Genomic DNA, 10,181 nt, shown 5'->3' on the forward strand with positions numbered 1-10,181 from the left:
GTGGGATCAGGACCCCCCACTCATGACGTCTGGGTAGAAGTGGAAACTGGGTGCTCACTTAATTGTCCCAGCTTTCACCTTCCTTCAGTGACATGTCGAGGATATCCATCCACAGACTTCAACAGAAAAAGAGTAATAGCCAGCATTAAAGTGCTTTAAAATATCTTCTCATTTGACCCTCAAAACAACTGTGTGAAGTAGGGACAATTATTACCTAGATTTTACGGAAAAAGAAACTGAGGCACAGAGAGATTAAGTAACTTGCCCAGGGTCACATAGTTAGTAAGGATCTGAGGCTACTTCTGTTCCAAGTCTTTGCCACTCCTCACCTTAAGGCTTCTTTCAGTTTCCCTATGTGGCACATCCCTTATGTCATCTGACACCAACCTGTGCAGGGCACGTGGTGTGTGTGGGTGGGTAGGCATGTGGAGACGGGCTTGATCTGTGTGGATTCCATGCTTGAAGGCCTGATCTTTGTTCTGTATTAGCATCTCTGGTCCTTTGGTTAGCAGGTCCTGGTGTTTGCTTAGCCCTGGAGGTTATCATGCCATCCACTCGCCACAGATGGGGGCTCCTGCGTCCATTATCTCCTTATATAGCCACACACAGCTCTGAAGGGAAGGGGACTCCTTCCCAACCTAGAACTCTAACAAACAAGGAAGTATCACCACTTATGTGTGTATACTCTTTAGTAGAAAACAAAAACAAAAAACCAAATATTTTGGGTGGCTCTAAGACCTGAGGGAATCCAAAGTTTCTTGTAGGCATTTCTAGAATTCCTAGAGAGTTACACAGGGCAGGGCGACATCTTGGGTTCAAACAATCTCTAATCACATAAAGTTAGATTTAAATAGTATGACAATTAAGTTTTCTGAACATATAAAAGCATTTTCCATCTTCTCATACCAGGGAAGGGCTCTGGTTCTTATATTTCCCGGCAAGGGGAGTTGCCTGGGGCACTGAGAAGTTACACTACTTGCCCAAGGTCACCCAGCTAAGTGACAGCCACATCCCATCAAGGGTCCACCCAGACTTCTCCTGAAGTCTTCCTGGGAGTGTGAACCCCACTACCTCTCATGGCAGCCCTCTGGCTAGACCCACTTTACACAGATAGACCTAATAGTTTTCCTTTTTTCCTTCTACCTCGTCAATTTATTTTTGGTAGCTATTGCTCCTAGTTCATCTTCTGGGGCCAAGCAAAACAAATCAATCCATCTGACAATCCTTAGCATTGTCTAAAATGGCTAGCTTTCCCACCTGGGCTAACTCTTCCCTTGATCAAGCTAAGTATGTGCTCATCTGTTTCTTTTGTTCTTTTGATCATATGATTAAACTTTCTTTTTTAGTCAAAACAGCTATTCTTACCAACAGGTTTGTTTTTTTTTCTGGTAGCAAAGAATTAGAAACAAAGTAGGAGGATCATCTGGGAGAATATTGAATTAACTGTAGCATAAACCCATAACGGAATAGTATTGTGCTGTTGAGGCCACTGGGTGGCGCCAGGGTGCATAGTGAGCTGGGCCTGGAGTCAGCAAGAACTGAGATTAAATCTGGCCTCAGACACTTAACAGCACTGTGACCCTGGGCAAGATATTCAACTTCTGTCTGCCTCAGTTTCCTTATCTTTGAAATCGGGATCAAAATAGCACATACCTCTCAGGGTTGTTGTGAGGATCAAATGAGATATTTACAGAGCGCTTAGCACAGTGCCTGGCATGTGGTGGGACCTTAATGAATGCTTGTTTTCCTTCCTTCCTTCCTTCCTTCCTTCCTTCCTTCCTTCCTTCCTTCCTTCCTTCCTTCCTTCCTTCCTTCCTTCCTTCCTTCCTTCCTTCCTTTTTCCCCTCCTTCCCTCCTTCCTTCCCTCCCTTATTGGTTCTTTTCTTCCTTTCTTCCTTTTCTCCCTCCCTCCTTCCTTCTTTTTTCTCTCCCTCCTTTCCTCCCTTGTTCCTTCCTCCCTTTATCTCTCCTTCCCTCCCTCCCTCTTTCCCTCCTTCCTTCCTTCCTACAATTAATGATGAAGAATATGAGGAATTCAGGGAAGGAAAGAAATGTGTGTGTGTGTGTGTGTGTGTGAGAGAGAGAGAGAGAGACAGAGAGAGAGAGAGACAGAGAGATCCTTGGTCTTCAGGGCCTCTGACCTGGTTTCTCTCTTGAAGGGTGTTGGGATCGGAGAGCAGAAAACATGACTTCCTCTTTTGTACTATTAACAGTCAAAATCACTTTCCCTTTAAAAACCTGCCCAACCTCCCCTTCTTTGAAAAAGAAAGAACTGTTTTATTGAGGCTTCTTAACATACCTCCTCCTCCTACCCCCTGCACTTCTCCGATACCCTCCTCCCCAGAGAAGGCTGATCAAAACAATGACTCAGTGGCGGAGACAGACATCGGTCTCATTCCACCTCCGTGGTGGTACGATTTGCCTCGAGGAAGGGGCTGGTTCCGCTCTCCTCAGTCACTGCAGGTCTCATACTTCTGGGATCTGGTGGTGGTTTTTCCTTCACATTGCTGTGGTCCTTGTCTTTCCAAGTTTCTCTGAATTCTTTCCATGTGCTGTTTGTTATGGTCCAATAATATTCTATTCCGTCACACACCAGAATGTGTTAGATCATTCCCTGAGGTTTTTGCTGCCACGAATATCTTGGTTTCAAAATGTCTCATAGTGGAATCTCTGGGTCCAAGGCTGGGCACAATTTAGTAACTTTTTTTTAGTATAATTCCAAATAATTTTCCTGATCATTTGTACCAATACATAGCTCCATCAAGTGTGCATTAGTATGTCTGTCTTCCCATAGTCTTTTTGATGTTGGCTTTTTATCTTTCGTTATCTTTGCCAGTTTGATGGGTGTGAGGTCGTAGGCACAGGGGATAATATGATATATTTGGAGTTGGAAAGGACCTTTGAGGTCATCTAGACTAACTCCTTCATTTTACAAGTAAGGAAACTGAGCCCCAGTGAGGGGAGGGGAATTTCTTGTCTTCTTGGCACGCTGCTGAACTCCACTGCCTGCCTCTGACCTAGCAGTCTACTCCCACCCTTGAGCCTTGGCCTAATTGGCGATAGTTCTCCCAAACTACATGGCCCCAGACACAACACACTCACTCTGGCTTCTTCTTGCCACACCTCACTGACAGTATTACCCAGCTTCTACTTCTTGGGCTAGGAAATGTAATCCAATCAATATTCCCATTCCTGAGAAGGACATGTCAATCAATTAACCTATGTCTCTTCTAACCATCCCTGTGATTTCCCAAACCAAAACACTCACCCCTGGCCACCACCATTCCTCTATGTGTAATATTGTCTTCCCTTATCAGAATGTAAGCTCCATAATCTCAGGGACTGTCTTGCTTTTCATATTTGTTTCTGCAGTGCTTGGCACGGTGCCTGGCACACAGCAAGGGCTAAAGAAGATGCTTTTCTGTCATTCATTCATTCATTCATTGCTGAAGGTCATATAGGTAGGGAGGGCAGAGTCGGGATTTGAACCCAGTTCCTCTGGCAGGCTCCTTAGAATGGTTTTAATTTGCATTTCTCTCATTATCAGTTAAAGCATTCTTTCCAGTGGGGTGCTGAGAGCACATATTTTCTTTTAGAAATTCCCAATTTATGACCTTCCCTTCTCATCCTTTACTTTTCACTGTCTATTTTCATGATTTGTTTTAAAATTAGAACTCAAGAAGAAAGAAACGATGATAAAGGCAACAGAGGAATCTAAATGTGCATTTTCCCATCACGGGAAGCCGCTACTGGAGGAGCTCAGGGTTCCTGTTTGACCCTGGCAGGGCAGATTGGAGGCTCTCATCTGCTTCAAGGTTTCCCTGAAGTGGATTTTGGGAAAATCATGGAAGAGGTGTAGACTCAGCTTACTTAGAGCAATCCCAGACTGAAGTTCGCCCAACCTGGTGTGACTGGGGGGTGACTTCAAGGATTAGATCAGGAAAATAATCATCATAGGACCAACAGGGAGCTGGGAGCAACCAAAGAGCCCGGTGGCTTCAATCTCTTCATTTCACAAGGGGGAAACTGAGGCCAAGGACTTGGCCAAAGTCCCAAACGGAGCAAACAGTGGAACTGGGATTTGAATCCAGGTCCCCTGACCCCAGATCTAGAGCTCTTTCTATTACACTTATCATCTTTGGTTCCATGTACTCTATCTATCTGTCTGTCTGTCAGTCTGTCTAGCTCTTCTTATTTTTAATCTATATGCATTTTGTTTATTCAACATTTTTACTGATCCCCCTCCCTTTAGACATAAACTTTACTCCACAGCTCTCATTCAATCAATCATAAACATTTCTGAAGCACCATCTGTGTTATGGGCTCTCTGCTGGGTGCTAAGGAGCCAAAGAAAAGAATGAAACCAAGCCTGTTCTCAAGAAGCTGATGAGGAAGATATCACGTACATATACAAGTGTGTAAGTGCATACAGGGTAAATTGTTTGCAGGCAGGGACAGGGTGGCTGGAGGGGTCAGCAAGTCTTCCTCTAGCAGGGTCCCTTGAGCAGAGGTTTGACAAAAACAACAGGTGAAGGAGAGAAGGGTCTGTCTTCTGCATTGGGGTCACAGATTGTGCAAAGGTTTGAAGGTGAGAAATGGGATTTCCTAAGTGTGGAACCTAGAGAAGACCAGTGCAATGGAGCCATAGGGACAGTGGGAAGGAAACCAGTGCATACCATGAGAAAGGCTGGTTGGGGGCATATTATGCGGATTTGAAAAAGCTGAACAGAAGAGGCTATATTTGATCCTAGAGGCAAAAGGGGGCCACTGGAGTTTATTGAGTAGAGGAGTGACATGATCACATCTGCACTTGAGGAAAATCACTTCGGCAGCCGAATGGAGGATGGAGTGAAGGGGGGAGAGGCTTGGGCCAGGGAGACCCAATAGGAGATTACTGCAATAGTCCAGGTGAGAGGCAATGAGAGGCTGACTAGGGTGGTTGCTGTAGGAGAGGAGAGTAGGGGACATAAAAGAGAAATATTGTGGAGAGAGAAACAATAAAATTTTCCAATTAATTGGAGATGTGAATGAGACCAAAGCTCTGAACCTGGGAGATTGGTACCCTCAACAGGAATAGGGGAGTTAGAGCGACCGATGTATCCTTTGGGGAGGGGGGGAGAAAATAAGTCTCTTTTGGAAAAGTGGACTTCGAGGAAGCTACAGGAGATCCAGTTTCAAATATCCAGCAGGTAGTTTGTGATGCAAACTAGAACTCAGCAGAGACTAGGGCAAGATTCATCTGGGAATCATTTGCATAGAGATATAAAGATGATAGCTAAACCCTCTGGAGTTGATGAGAGACAGAGACAGAAAGTCAGAAAGAGAGGGAGGGAGAGAGACAGAGAGACAAAGAGAGGGAGAGAGAGACAGAGACAGAAAGTCAGAAAGGGGGAGGGAGAAGGATGGAGACTGAGAGAGAGGGAGGGAGGGAGACAAAAAGAGAGGGAGGAAGAGAGAAAGAGAAGGAGAGAAGGAGGGAGAGGTGGAAGAAAATGTCCGGGGAAAATGTCAATGCAGCGAAGGAATGAAGAGGCACCTCCTGGAGAGAGAATGGCCTCTTTTCTCAATAAAGTAAGAGGTGAGGTGCTCAGGAGAGAAGGAAGAGGTCTGGAGACTTGAGGAAGGAAGAGAAGGTTTGGAACAGCTTCTGTTGAAGGTGGGAGAGAAATCAAACTGGGAGGAATAGAGATATTGCCTTTTCGCAGTGAGGACCCAGGTGCCCTTAGGTAACATAACTTTGTCAGAGCAGGAGATTTCCAGGGGGCCGTTTCTTCTCATACGGAATGAAAAGAAATGAATAAAACAGGCAGTCTAGCAAAGCTGCCAAGCCCCGCCCCCCCTTCCTCGTCCTCTGCTTGTATTCAGGGCTCCATGCTCCCATTCTCCTCCCACCTTTTACATCAGGCTTCTTAACCTGAGGTCTGTGGCCCCCCAGGGGCAGACGAGGGGTCTGTGAAGCGGGTGTGCGTGTGGGGGCGAGATGGCATCTTTGTTTTCATTAACCTTTCGTTTCCTTGGTCACCCTGCACATTTTGTTTTTTGCATTCAAAAACACGATTCTGAGAAGGCGCTTGGGTGGCAGCGGAAGGATTCTTCCACACACGGACATCCAAGATCTCCCGTCTTGGAAAACGGAGGAAGACGCATCTTGGCCTCCCGGCCGTCTCTCCCCTTTCCGTCCATCGTCCTCAGCCGGCTACGCGACGTCCCTAACTTGCAGCGCGGACCATGTCTGTAAAGCCCAGTGACTCCCTATCTCTTCGCTTGGCTGTGACGCCCTTTCAGCCGGGCCCTTTCCGACCCCTCCGGTGCTACTCCTTTCTCCTGTCTGTGTACTCTATGATCTGTCAGCGGCGGCCTCCTTGCTGTTCCTCACACACAGCCCTCTCTCTTTTGCCATGTCTATCCCCCATGCCTGGAATGCCCTCCTTCCGAACCCCTGCACCGTTCCCGCCCCTTTCCTTCTCGACTCATCTGCCAACCCACCTTCTGCAGCAAGCGTTTCCTGCATCGCTTCTCCCCCAACCCCTCCAGGCCTTCCTTCTGACTTTATTTATCTTTTAGGTCACTAATTGTTTGCATAATTCTTCTCTTATTGAAGTGTAAACCCCTTAAGGGCAGGAACCTTGTTTGGCCTTTTTTGTCATCCCCAGCCCTTAGCATAGTGCCTGGGACCTCCTAAGCACTTAAGTGCTGACCTGGGCGCTTTAAATACTTGTGAAGGGTGTTCAGGGCCCTCCAGAAACCATTTTTCTACATTGAAAGGTCAATGGTGCCCCCTTCACTTAAAGTTTACACAAACGTCAGATCCTCCTCAGGGATAACAGATTGTCCCGTTAAAAAACAGAACAAAACGAAACAAAACAAAACACCATTGAGCTTGGTGGGTTTCAGTGAACCTTTTATTTGGTGTTTCAGGAGAGACGCCTTTATGTAAGCCCCGTGTTGCCGGAGGACAGAACGACTGGGTCATTAGAATCATGTCAAACCCAGTGGACCCTGCCTCCCCTCCAGGGTTCCCTGGTCACATCTGCTCTGGGTTCATTTGGCTTGCTTCTGCAGGCCTTCAGTTCTCTTGCCTGACACGGGGTAGCAAAGCCTGGCACATCGATCCAGATGAATACACAAATCAGAGAACACGAAAGGACTTATGTCCAGACTCAGAGATAATCAAGGGCACCTTCCCCTCAGCCGGCCCCAGTGTCCACAGGGGCTCCTCTGGAGTGCCCATCTGCCCCACCCCAACACCGTCAAGGAAAAGACCTTGGGATTGCTAGAGAGTAGAGAGGCCGAGTGCACCAGCAGAAAGACCAATCGATTTGGCATGAAATGATCTGGCTTCAAATCCCCACTAAGCTACTTAGTACCTGGTCAATCTTTGGCAAGTCACTAGAGGGGCCTCAGTGCCTCTGGAAAATGAGGGGGTTTGGGGCAGCTAGATGGTGCAGTGGATAGAGCCCTGGAGTCAGGGAGGACCCGAGTTCAAATGTGGCTTCAGACACATAATGTTTACTAGCTGTGTGACCCTGAGCAAGTCACTTAACCCCATTGCCAAGCCCCCCCCCCCAAAAAAGAAAAGAAAATGAGGGGGTTGAATATTTCCTTGAGGCACTGATGGGTTTGATGGGTTTCCTAGATTTCTTTGCCCATTGAATTGTTTGTTGGTTTGTTTTTTGGTTCCTGGTCCCCCACCCTCTCCCCAAACAGAAATGTCTGGCAGTCCTCTGTGCCTCTCCACACCTCGTAGAATCTCTCTCTTCCTTCAAGACTTGGCCCAAGCACTACCCAAGCCTCACCTGATTCCCTGATTGCCAGGGCCCTCCCTCTCAAATGACCTTGTATTGATTCTGCTGCATCTGTTTTGTATGTAAGACTTCATTTGAGTCATATTGGCTATCTCCGTGAAAGCAGGACTCAGTCTCATTCATCTTTTTTTATAGGATGACCTACGGGGTTTTCCTCAGATATGCAGCACTTCTGTGGCCTCCAAGGTTTGTGAATGCTTTATGCACATATCATTTGAGGCTCCCAACAGGCCCAATGTGAGAAGGATTACTCCCATTTTACAGATAAGGTAGGTGAACGCCAAAGAGTTAAAGGGACCTGCCTAGCCAGTCAATGTTTGAGCCCAAATTTATACCCAGTCTTCTCCTGATTCCAGGGTCAGTCTTCCTCCAAGGCTGTCCTTGGAAATCTGCTATTTCTTTTTCCATCCTCTCACTTGGTGATCTCAGCTGTGGCTTCTCTAGAATGGGAATGACTTCCAGATCAAGACCTTCAGCCCTTACCCTTCTGCTGAGCCAAACTGGATCTTGATCGGTCCCTTTCCCACTGATGAGGTCCAGAGGTTTACCGGTTCTGGTGTTGAGGTTTAGGGGTTTAGGGGTGCTGGGACCCCAAAATCACAACACGCAGGTCCTGCCAAAGAATTCGACCCAAGCCTTCTTTCATCTATGGACAAAGTTTGTTAACGATCTGCCATATTAACCAGACTCTAAGGAATCTGAGCATCTGTGAGCTATTGGCTAGATTGTAAAAATCGGAACAGTGGCCAGATTTTAGGAATCTGAGCAGTTAATGGAGACAAGATGGACCTTATATACAGAAAGGCTGTGGGAGGGATCTAGGAGTGACCAAGTAGTTTGGGGGGGACTGTGAGGTAATAGAATGCCAGGGACCTGGACCAATGGGCCAAGGGAGAATGCAGCCTAGCTAGGATTAAGGATGGGAAGTGGCCGGCCGGGAGCCATAGGGAGGTAAAATAATGGAGGGCTAGGCTAGGTTAAGCGTAACAGAGATTGGGTGCAGCCACAAGGAAAGTTGACAGGATTATAGCCTCAGGTGAATGCCAAAGATTTGGCCATGTGGGAAAGTCCAGGGTGTTTCCTTTTTGGGGTCCGGATACCATCCTCATCACCACCACCAAGTCTTTACCCAACTTGATCGCCTTTTGAAATCCTGCCCATCCTTCAAGGCACCTTCCTTGGTTCACTCTGCCAGAAGTGGGTGATCTCCCTGACCAGTTCTCTGACCCTTGAGCCTTTCTCTTCTCTCTGCATTCTAGCTTTCTGACTCATATCTATTCTTTGCCGGGTTGCAGATCTGTGAAAGCAGGATGCGGTCTCATTCACCCTTCAGTAACTAAGATATTTTAAAAATATTTTTATTTGGTAGAAAATGTCTTTCCAAGGAGGCCATGTGTGTGAACTGTCACCTGGCCTTGAGGCCACCATTTTAAAAAGGAGACACTCTTACTAAGGAGAGACAGAGTTTTAAAAAATCAATATAGTATTTTATTCCCCACAATTACATATTAAAACAATTTTTTTGACTTCCTAATTCTATCCTTCTCTCCCCTTCCCTCAGACTATAAACAATCTGATATAGGTTATATGTGTGCAATCACATTAAAGATTTCTACATTAGTCATTTTGTACAAGAAAAGAGAGATATCATTTAAAACCCAAAAAGAACAGATCCAGGTATATACCAAGTGCCTGCCTTCACACAGGCCTACCAGCAAGTACACAGAAGGTACTAAATGTTTGCTGAATCACAATATTCCTTTCCCTCTCCTTGAGCCAAAAACATTAGAGAGAGATAATTGATAGAGAATCAACAGAAATCATTGCAAAACTCTTTGAGTGCCTTGAGAACGGGCCTGATTAGGGTAAATGTTTAACTGGCACTTGGGTTTTACCACATTGTTGGGATCTCCAGACGTATACTTGAAATACTTCAAAGAGCATTTGCTGGCTCAGCGGCTGGATTTTTTTTTTAACTTCTGATTTGATCGATTTCATCCCAGGCTAAAAAGTAAACCTGTTTTGTTTTAGCTACTTTTCCAAAACCAAGCAGTGTGGTTCAATGGAAAGAGGGCCAGAATTGGAGTTCAGGGGAACTGCCCCTGTAACCTTGGGTGATTTACTTAAGGGACCCATTTTCCTTATGAAAATAAGGGGTTGGATTAGATGATCTGAGGTCCCTTCTAGCCCCAACCCTGTGAATGCAATGGGGTCAGTCCCTGTCTTGGAAGCCTTTGTTTCCTCAGTTGTAAAATGGTGACAGGGATGGGGCAGGAGATAAGGCTGAGGTGGGGCTGGGCGAGGGAATCAGCTAGGTGATTCTAAGGCCCTTTCCAGGATTCAAAATGCTGTATGATCTGAATCAACTATGTATCA

The sequence above is a fragment of the Vombatus ursinus genome, unplaced genomic scaffold, assembly GCF_900497805.2.
Source record: "Vombatus ursinus unplaced genomic scaffold, bare-nosed wombat genome assembly UNPS02011353.1, whole genome shotgun sequence".
NCBI classification, from domain to species: domain Eukaryota; kingdom Metazoa; phylum Chordata; class Mammalia; order Diprotodontia; family Vombatidae; genus Vombatus; species Vombatus ursinus.